This window comes from Silene latifolia, chromosome 6 (assembly GCF_048544455.1).
Source record: "Silene latifolia isolate original U9 population chromosome 6, ASM4854445v1, whole genome shotgun sequence".
Lineage (NCBI taxonomy): Eukaryota > Viridiplantae > Streptophyta > Magnoliopsida > Caryophyllales > Caryophyllaceae > Silene > Silene latifolia.
Genome location: NC_133531.1, coordinates 113170054 through 113181484, shown reverse-complemented (window position 1 = coordinate 113181484; position 11431 = coordinate 113170054). Strand labels below are relative to the sequence as shown.

The 11431-nt window shown below is 36.9% G+C and overlaps 1 long non-coding RNA gene across 1 annotated transcript; it reads right to left on the bottom strand.

Annotated features, from left to right (window-relative positions):
• Positions 1–8316: 8316 nt before the first annotated feature.
• On the bottom strand, positions 8317–9059 carry LOC141658908 (uncharacterized). The gene is made up of 2 exons (XR_012549516.1): positions 8949–9059; positions 8317–8598 (listed from the first exon to the last, which is right to left on the bottom strand). It is a non-coding gene; the product is annotated as an uncharacterized LOC141658908 (long non-coding RNA).
• Between the last annotated feature and the right edge of the window lie 2372 nt (positions 9060–11431).

The window sequence follows — 11431 nt, the reverse complement described above, 5'->3', positions numbered from 1 at the left end:
AATAAAGCCTCCACTTGGTGAAAGATTCCAAGTTTTCTCAAAGTATCATGACAAAGGAATTTAGTAGGAAGAATATTCTTACTTAAGAGTCGATGGAAGACCAATCGCTGCACATCATCAAGGAATTCCACATTCGAGAAGTCGTCGAGCCTTGTGAGGTCTACAATTTCCACATGCTCCCTTCTAATGGTGTTGAGATGTGAGGTAGAGGAACTTCCCACCATCCTAGGTCTTCTTGTATTTCTAAAGGAGGATCTTCTAGGTGCCATCCTTGAGTTCTTTTGATTTGGGTTATTTTGTTTGAAGATTTGCTAAGGTTGTTCTTTGTTGATTGAGAATTGGAAACCCTAGAAAATTTGGGGGTTTTTGATTTTGAGGGTGAAGTGAGTAATTTGGAATATGTATGGGGGTTACAAGGGGGTGAGTTTTATAGGGTGAGTGGAAGGAGTAGTGATGTGTCATTATATGGGTGGTGGGGTGTAATTTAATTGAGAAAAGTCGGGTCGAGGAAGGCAGGAGGACGAGCGGATTCGAAGGCGAGACGCTCGGATTCTCCTCTCACGGACGGGCGGATTCTGGGCAAGACGCCCGGATTCGCCACGAGTAAAATCCCAGAATTTTCCTCGCCTTAAGACGAGCGTCCCGAGCATAAGACGCTCGGATTTATCGGGTCGGGACGGGCGTCTTCTTGAGAAGACGGGCGGATTCTTCGACAGAGATTTTTCTTTGAAATGCTCAGGGAAAAGACGGGCGTCTTTCCACTAATCCGGCCGGATTCTCTCAGACGGGCGTCTTCTTCCTTAGGACGCTCGGATTCTTCTTTGATCCGAAACCGTCAATTTCTCAAACACACTGGACGCGCGGTTTTTCCCTTGGACGTCCGTATTCGCCGGGACGTCCGGATCTTGAGAGACGCACGGATTCTCGCTGCGAGTGTTGACTTTTTCTCCTTTCTTTCAATGCATCCCCACACTTAGGAATTTTCTCCTTCCTTCATTCAAAAACTCATTAGTAACCCTCCCTCACTTGCGCTCATGAAAAGAATTTATGCTTATTAAACAAATGCAATTAAATGATAAATACAAGTTAGAGGGTTAGTATATTTACAAATGGCGGTTTAGGGAGGACTCCACCAAACTCTCATTCTTGATGAGATGTCAAGGAGAAAGAGGACCGAGGTAGGTAGCCTCGACCTCTCCAACAAATGCTCCTTCATAGTATGGCTTCAATCTTTGACCATTTACCTTGAACTTGCTTCCATCTTCCGCCTTGAGTTCGAAATCTCCATACTTCCCAACTTCGGTTATCACATAGGGACCCATCCATCTAGAGTTCAATTTTCCCGGAAAGAGTCGGTAGCGGGAATTGAATAGAAGGACTTTGTCTCCCTTGTGCAAGGCCTTTTGTCGAATTCTCTTATCATGAAGCAATTTTGTTCTTTCTTTGTAAATCTTTGCATTCTCATAAGATTGTAGTCGGAATTCCTCCAATTCTTGGATTTGGATCATCCTCTTTTGACCGCTCAATTTGAGATCAAGATTGAGCGCTCGGATTGCCCAATAAGCTTTGTATTCCAATTCGATTGGCAAATGACATGCTTTTCCATATACAAGCTTGTAGGGGAGGCACCAATGGGAGTCTTATAGGCCGTCCTATAAGCCCAAAGAGCATCATCAAGCTTTGTGCTCCAATCTTTCCGAGTCTTGTTCACAACTTTTTCAAGAATTTGCTTGATCTCTCTATTTGAAATTTCCACTTGACCGCTTGTTTGAGGATGATATCCCAAGCCGGTTCGATGTTGAACACCATATTTGGTCAAAAGGGATGCAAGCTTCTTTTCATGGAAATGTGTTCCTCCATCACTAATGATAGCTCTAGGAACTCCAAATCGTGGAAAAATTATCTTCTTAAAAAGCTTGGTGACTGTTTTTGCATCATCATTTGGGGTGGCAATTGCCTCCACCCACTTTGAAACATAATCTACGGCCACAAGGATGTACTTGTTCCCGTTAGATGTCACAAAGGGTCCTTGGTAGTCAATTCCCCAAACATCGAAAATCTCCACCTCTAGAATGCCCCTTTGCGGCATTTCGTTTCTCCAAGATATATTCCCCGTTCTTTGACAAGCATCACAATGAATGATGAATTCTCTTGTATCTTGAAACATTGTGGGCCAATAGAAACCCGATTGGAGGATTTTCGCAACGGTTCTTCTTGCTCCATGGTGCCCACCGTAGGGTGATGAATGACATCCTTCCAAGATTCCTTGGATTTCCCATTGAGGGATGCATCTCCGGTAGAGCCCATCACTACACTCCTTGTAGAGGTTTGGATCATCCCAAAAGTACCTCTTCACTTCGAATAGGAATCTCTTCCTTTGGTTGTGGTTCAAGTTAGGAGGGAGCACTTTTCCAACAATATAGTTAGCATAATCGGCAAACCATGGGGTGATGTGCCTTTCAAGTTGAGTTTGAATAGCCATCAAGATATCGTCGGGGAATGAGTCATTGATCGGTGTTTCTCCATTCTCATCATGAAACCGGATCCTTGACAAATGATCCGCTACTACATTCTCGGCTCCTTTCTTGTCTCTTATTTCTAAGTCAAATTCTTGAAGTAGCAAAATCCATCTTAACAACCTTGGTTTTGCCTCCTTCTTTATCAAGAGATGTCGAAGAGCACGGTGATCCGAAAATACAATCACCTTGGATCCAAGTAAGTAGGATCGAAATTTATCCAAAGCATATACAATGGCAAGAAGTTCCTTTTCGGTCGTGTCATAATTCACTTGAGAAGGGTTGAGGGTTTTGCTTATGTAATAGATGGCATGAAGAGCTCTTCCTACCCGTTGGCCAAGTACCGCTCCAACGGCGTAGTTGCTAGCGTCGCACATAATCTCAAAAGGTAACTCCCAATTTGGGGGTTGGATGATTGGTGCCGAGATCAATGCTTCTCTGATTCTATTAAAAGCTTCAACACACTCGTCACAAGAATTGAATTGGGCATCCTTAAGCAAAAGTTGAGTGAGGGGTTTTGCTATTTTAGAAAAATCTTTTATGAAACGACGGTAAAAACCCGCGTGACCGAGAAAGCTTCTCACCCCTCTAACATTCACGGGAGGTGGGAGTTTCTCTATCACCTCAACTTTAGCTTTATCCACCTCAATGCCCTTTTCCGAAATCAAATGACCCAAAACAATTCCTTCATTAACCATGAAATGACACTTTTCCCAATTTAAAACAAGACTAACATCTTCACATTTTTGCAACACAAGGGAAAGATTATGCAAGCATGAGTCAAAGTCCTTTCCATAAACACTAAAATCATCCATAAAAACTTCCATTATGGTCTCTAGATAATCGGAGAAGACACTCATCATGCATCTTTGGAAAGTAGCGGGGGCATTACATAATCCAAAAGGCATTCTTCTATATGCAAAAGTGCCATAAGGGCACGTGAAGGTGGTCTTATGTTGGTCATCCGGGTGTATAGGGATTTGGAAGAATCCCGAATACCCGTCGAGGTAACAAAAGAATTTGTTAGAGGCTAACCTCTCAAGCATTTGGTCAATGAATGGTAAGGGAAGTGATCTTTTCTTGTTGCGGAGTTCAATTTACGGTAGTCAATGCACATACGCCAACCGGTGATCATTCTTGTGGGTATTAATTCATTCTTTTCATTTGTCACTACCGTAGTACCTCCTTTCTTAGGTACCACTTGGACGGGGCTAACCCACAAAGAATCCGATATGGGATATATGATTCCGCATCAAGTAATTTCATGACTTCTCCTTTGACAACTTCTTGCATGTGGGGGTTCAATCTTCTTTGGGGTTGAATGGTAGGTCTATGGTCGTCCTCTAGATGAATCCTATGCATGCAAAAGTTGGGACTAATTCCCTTTAGGTCATCTAGACTATAACCTATAGCCTTCTCATGTTGTTTCAACACATTAAGCAATTTACCCAATTGGTTATCATCAAGTCTATCATTAACAATCACGGGTTTGGTCTTTGACTCATCAAGGTAAGCATATTTCAAATTTGGGGGAAGGGGTTTCAAAGTAGGAGTTTGTACCTCACTTTCCTCTTTTGGAGTGTCATTGAGAATTTGCTCCATCTCCATTAGACATTCCATTCTCATGACATATTCTTCTTCACTTTCATTAACCTCATCATATTCAAATTCCATGATGGGTTCCTCTTGCTCTTGAGTTTGTAGAATATCTTCTAGGATAGATTGCTCATCCTCTATGGGTTGACATGCTTCCACTAGAATATTATGCACCAACTCGGATTGTGCATGAGTGAGTTCTTTGTTAGCTAGAGCGGCCTCAAAGAGATCCACCTCCAATTCCCAATACATGCTCTTAGCCTTACTTGCTTCTAAGGCCTCTAATGCTTGCATGGGATCCTTGAAGTAAGGGATACTCAAATGGTCCTCTACAAAACAATCTATGAAATCCATTCTCGCAAAATATCAAACAACTAGAAAACAATTAGAACAAACCTTGAGGAGTTTTACTTCCCAAGGTGAAAAAGACACAACTAAAAACAATAAAAGAAATCTTAAATCAATTAAACACCGTCCCCCCAACAACGGCGCCATTTTTGATCGAAGCCATTTGGTGTTCACAATTAAGCATATGTGGTCGTTGGTCAATGGTCGATACAAAACACAATTTATACTTCACAAACAACTCTACAATTAGTAAAGAGGCAAGTAAAGGTCGGATCCCAAGGGACGGGTATTGAAATGAAGATTCTATTGTAACTAGCGGTGTCTAGGGGTGTCACAAATTGGGTTGATGTAGAAGGTTACTAAACTAAAATAGCAATGAAAATAAACTAACAAGGTAAATGAAATAAGGGTGTAAACAATTGATTAAAAGCACTAGGGTGTCATGGGTTCATAGGGGAATCATGGGATATGATCATACAAACATGTTCTCAAATTATAAGCAAGCAATTATTGTTGTGATGGATTGAGTTGGGTTATATCTTACAATCCTAGGAAAGTTTGGGTCCTGGAGCCGAATCTCTTGGATTGTACAACACCTACAAGTCGACTTAATCTTCCCTACTTAACACATGCATGGTCTAACAAGACTCGAGTTGGGTTATGTCTTACAAGTCAAGTTGAAAGGATAGAAGATGATAGTAAATGCAAGGATTCATAGGCTTAGCATTTCATCAAATATAACATGTGCATGCATTAAGATCAAAACAAGCAAGCAAATAAGATATGAAAGCATATTAATTTAAGCATGAATCATTCCCCATGTTGGTTTCCCTAATCACCCATTAAACCCTAGCTAAGAGACTACTCACTCATTATCATATTGATCATGCTAGAAAGGTTGTCAATCATACTAACATAATGAAACATGATGAATAAATGAAAGTAATTATCAATAATTAAAAAGGGATTAAGAGATTATACCTACTAATGATTCCAATAATAAAGCAAGAATAATAGAAGTACTTGAATCCTAGATTGAGAGGTTGTCAATCTCCCAATAATAACCCAAATAATCTTCAATTACCCAAAATAAAGTAAGAACAAGAGAGAGATTAAGGAACTAAAACTTGGATTAAAACTTGATTAATATTTGATTACACTATTGAAGAGAGATTTGATTGATATTAACTACACTAATTATTGATAAGAAGAACATGCTCCTCTAATTAGACTAATGGGGTATTTATAGTGAGAATTAGGGAGGATGCATTAGGGTTAACTAAGGGCTAAACTAGTAATTACACTTTTTAAGTTGAGCAAGGAGCCTCCGGGATTGTCCGAGAGAAGGGCTTCTTCATTTCGTAGCTTGAAGAACGAAATCGGCTACATCTTCGTGATCCGTGCGGCGGGAGTCGGGACGGCCGGATCTGGGATGGACAATCCGAGCGGATCAAGGAACAAGACGCACGGACTGGGCATGGGCAATCCGAGCGGATTCCTGGTGAGGACGCTGACCGGGAGGACGGACGGATTCTCTACAATCCGTTCGGATTGTAGCTCAGCAGCTTTCCTTCTTCTTTTTCTTCCCTTTTCTTCATGAATTCCGTGGGGATTTCCTTGGGGACTCAAGGATCCTTTTCTCAACAATGCTCTTCTACTATGCTATGTACAAAGGCCTTCTAGTCTTGTCTCTCCTTGATGCTTGGTCATTGAATATGATCAATTTAGCCTTGTTTTGCCATGAAAATGCAAGATTCTTACTCCTTTCCTACCAAGGGATCAAAATCTCAAAGAATATGCAAAACAAAGATCTAAAGATAAGAAATGACCCAAATAGGCACTAAAAAGCATAGAAACAATGGTAATTCGGGGGCTAAATATGCGCCAATTATGGTCGCATCATACACTTTACGATTCCAGGCTCATAGGTTTGCTTGGACTTTGAAGAACTCCTTACTTTTGGCGCCTTGTAGAAAACTCCATGAGCTTCTCCGGTTCCATACACCGCGCCCTTTTAGTACCCCTCAACCAAGTCAAACCAAATATCATTATCGGGCCTTTTGGGGTTGTTCTCTTTTTCACGCAAATAAGCATCCTACAAAAAAAAAAACAACGCAAATAGAATTAAAGGTTATTGTTATATAAAAATTTACCTATAAAAATCTCATTAAGGGAAATTGACTAATTTGATGAAACTTACACATAATTCTTTGTCTTTCACCTTAGTCCAATGCCTATTACCCTTGCCATCAATCTTGGTATGCGTGTCTAAGAAGAGCTTCGGAACCGTCATCTCTATCTTATCTTTTTTCTTCCCCTTCTAAAAAACAAACAAGGCATAAATTCAGGGTTTTCACGGTTAAATTTTTTTAATAATAATCTAAGGTGTTGTTATATAGACTTACTCCAAAAACACGGTCCAAGAAAGAACGAGATCCCCTGTAGTGAGTAACCTCAACAATGCCATCTTTCTTTCATCCCCTTTTGTTGAGAAGCTTGTTCCGACTTGGCCTTAAATTCAGGGAGAGCTCGTTTCTTCATTAGACCCTCATATGCCTCACCTAAAATTTAAAATAGTGTTAGAAAAAATAAAATGGTCATGTAAATTATAACTAAATACAAGTAATCAAAATAATAAAATACTATATACCTTTCATATGTTCGGGCTCCTTTTTTCTCCTTGCGGTCTTATAGATGTTGTCCCTATAACTTTTAGTACAAATACCATTGTACCTTTGGCGGACTATATACTCCAATCCCGACGGCCACTCAAAGGATTTTTACAAAGGTTATTATTAGTATAAATTAATAATTGAAAATTGAAAACTGAAAATTAAAATTAAATTAACAAATTAAATATATAAAAAAACATACCCGAAAGATGTTGAACCAATCCTCTTTTTGTTGGGGCGTAGCGTCAGTCCAACAAGTAGGAGCAAGCCCCGTCATCTTCTGTTTTGTACTAGCCGAACAACCTCGTACAACTACTTTATTGTTAAACCTGAAATACAATATGTTAAGTACAAGTATGCATTATTTATATTAAACAAAGTGTGAATGTTGCAACTTTAATGGAGTACATGAAATGAACATATGGGTAACATTAAATAACGAAGTATAATTAAGATAACTAGGATATTGATATATATCTTACCAAAGACCCGCCACATCAAGTATCATCTTCCCAACCTGAGTCCACTGAATCTCAGGTCCCTGATCTGATGAGTCATCCTCATTGGTCGATTCCTCGACCGACGGTTGCTTAACCTCCGTCTCCTTATCCTCTAAAGAGGACGTACTACGACGCTTACTACCACCACCACCTCTCTATATAGGTTCTCATTTTGTTGGATTTGAGGTTGTTCGGGAGAATATGCTTCTCCATGAGAAATCCAATTCTAGTAGTTTGGACAAAACCCATTTGTATAAAGATGTTCTCACTACTACATTGTGATCCTGTAGCAACACTTCGTTATTGTTGCATAATGTCGTATAAATGTTGCTTTAGAGTTTATGCAACACTTAATGAAGTGCTACATAAAGTCTTATTGCATTAGCTCATTGCAACACTTAATGCAACACTTTTCAAACTAAAGCAACACTTTTATAAAGTGTTGCATATGTTATGCTTATGCAACGCTTTTTTTCAATTTCAAAGGCAACATTTTTATTTGCTAATGCAACATTTCTTGTGAAAAAATAGCAACACTTCCTGAACTAATACAATACTTTTCATGTTGAAAAGCAACACTTATAACAAACAAATGCAACATTTTTATTTTGTAAACGCAACACTAGTTACGTTCAGTAACAACACTTATAATAAACAAATACAACACTACTTTATCCAAAGACAATACTTAATTGTAATTCTCACTAATTGTGCATTCATTTGCAAATCATTCCAAAATTGCAATACATTCAGTCTCAAAATGAATGTCAATTACATTTCCAAAAAGAATCAAAAGTAGAACTTAGGAAATGTTTAAGTAGAAAAAATGTAGCAAATGTTTAAATAGAACAAATGAGTAACGATTATTATATTAAAAGTCTTCATTGTTGTACTTTGGACCATATGTATGTTGCCACCCGAACAGAAAATCAACCCACAGCAAAATAATAATACCTCAAATGCAACCTGTAACATAAAAAATGGAACACAATTAGATTTGAGGATCGCGGAATATTTAAAGGTATGCCTACAATCATAACCATCTCAGCCAACAACTACTGTGAACGTCACTATAAGGTATGCCTAGGCTGCCAAAAGTAAGATCACATTGAATAATACCAAACATCAGGCACTAAAATTCCCTCCATAACAGTCATCAATTATGAGCAGTTGAACACCTAGAGTTAAATGACCATATTAAGTCAAATGTCATAACAAAGAATAAGGAACTACGATTGGCTACATTGTCTCACATGCAATCACTAGTCAGTCCAGTCAACTTTGATAGGCCATGAATGAACAGGTCAGACGCTTACCTCGACGATCATAATCCATAGCTGAACAATAGAGAGCTTGTTCCGAATTTACACTAAGGGATACCTACGTCATTAGATAGCAGAATTGAAAGGCACTGTCTGGATGTACTCTAGCATTTAGAAAGGCGGTAAATGAAAAAAATTAATAGGAATATGTGACACTAGTGTTGCTTAAGTGTTGCGACAAAATGCAAGATTTGTGTCAAAATGTTGTACTTATAGTAATACAATGCAACACTTTTCTTAAAGTGATGCACTTTATAAGTAAAAGCAACATTTTTGAACAAAGTGTTGCATAATTAACTCAAAATTGCAACATAAGCATAAAGTGTTGCATACGAAATGTTGCATTACGTCCATTTTTGTAGTAGTGTCTTCTACCTCTATGTCATGTAGATATTTCAAGTTTTTACATTTACTACAAGGACATATAAATTTATTTTCTACTAAATCATATTCATCATGTTGTTTAGCAAATTTAATAAATCCACGAACCTCCTTTATAAATCTAGCGGTAGGACGTCTCTTGTTATCTACTCTTTATTCGTACATCCATCCACGTTCCAACCTCTCCATTTTAATCTAAATAATATATAAATCATAGTTTTAACAATAATCCATAGAACCATCTTTAACAATAATCCATACAACATTATACTAATTAGACTTCATTATTAACTTCAACTATAATAATTAACTAAAATTATACTAACTATACTAATTTACTACCTTTAAGAATATTCCACATCATACTAATTATAATAATTTACTACCTTCAACAATACAAACTTTATACTAACTTACTACATTCAACATTACTAACATCCCCTGTTTACTAAAAGAATAGGCGAAACTCCAATTTTTCTCGCCTAAAACATATTTCCTATAATAGTGCTTGGTATTTTTAGCATATACTATAGGTATGAACATGATAAGTTATAAATGGACATAATCTTTTGTATTTAAATATTTATAACATTCAATATTTCACATTGAACACAAATTTATCTCTGATTTTTTTATGATAAAGAAATTCTTTTTTTTAAAGAACTTTATGATAAAAAAAATCATTTAATTTTATGATAAATAGTTGTGGCTAAAAAATATGTTATTATTATTTGTTAAAAATTCATTGGGTTTTTATGATAAAAAGTTGCAGCTAAAAAATATTTTATTAGTAAATATTCGTAAATTAACATCATTAATTTCTCGGTAAAAAAAAAACAAAAAAATCCTTTAAAAAAAATATTCATTTCATTAATTCTTACGATTTAAATTTTTATTTCTCTTATCAAAATATAATGAGGAGAAACATGAAAAATAAATGAACTGCCAATTTAAATTCCATAAATAATACACTCAAAAGTAAAACTATATAGATACCATGCATACATTGCACGTGGTCTATACTAGTTATATACTAACTTCTACCTTCAACATTACTAACATTATGAAGTACTAATTAACTAATCAAAATCACCAATAATAACAACACTAATACTAATCAAAATCAACAACACTAACGACACTAATACTAATCAAAATCAACAATACTAACAACACTACTATAACCACAATCATAATTATCAAAACCCCCAATTTATATAACCTTTAATCCCAGTTTTACCAAAACCTAATTAAATAACATCTAAAAACCTAATAATCAACACAAATGTTTATATAAACCGCAAACATATCAAATCATCTTAATACTAATCACAATAACAAATTAAACTAAAATTAAACTAAGAAATTGAAATTTAAAAAAAAAAATAATTATACCTTCAAATATAAGGATGAAACGAAGTAAGGGAGAAGGAAAGAGTGCCGGCGTGTCCTGGTGGTCGGAGATCTGGCGTTGTTTCGTGTGGTGATGGTCAGACATTTTTTGTTTGGCGTGTGTTTGTGTTTTAGTAAAGTAGGAGAGAGGGGAGAAAGAGTCCTGTGTTTTCAAACATAATAAAAACAGGTCGACCGATTTGGCGACCGAAGTTTGGTAGTCGCCAATTTGGCGACTGATTTCAGTCGCCACTTCTAAAAATCAGTCGCCCACTCAAATAATTCTATGGGATTTGATAGTCGCCAAATTGGCGACCGTCTTCAGTCGACCGATTTTTTTATTCAGTCGCCATTTTAAGTCACCCAAAAAAGAAATTCTTTTAGTGTTGATTTTTATGAATATCGAGGTCAAATTTTATATAAGGTTTGGATCTTTGGGAATTTTATATGTAACCAATTTACCAAAATTCAATCCTTAGTGGAGGAAGGGAAGAAGAACACTTGATTTGGGGGTTCTATTGTCTCAATTGAATTGATTTGAGGGTTTTGTGTGTTAACTGTTAAGAATTGATTTGGGGAATTAAAACAAGGGTAGTTCTCGTAGTTCAGGTATATTAAAGTTGTAATGTCGTAATTAAATCGGGTTTATAAATACCGTCCTCCTAGGTGTTAATTTTTTTGAAATAGGTAAGATTTAAGGTGGT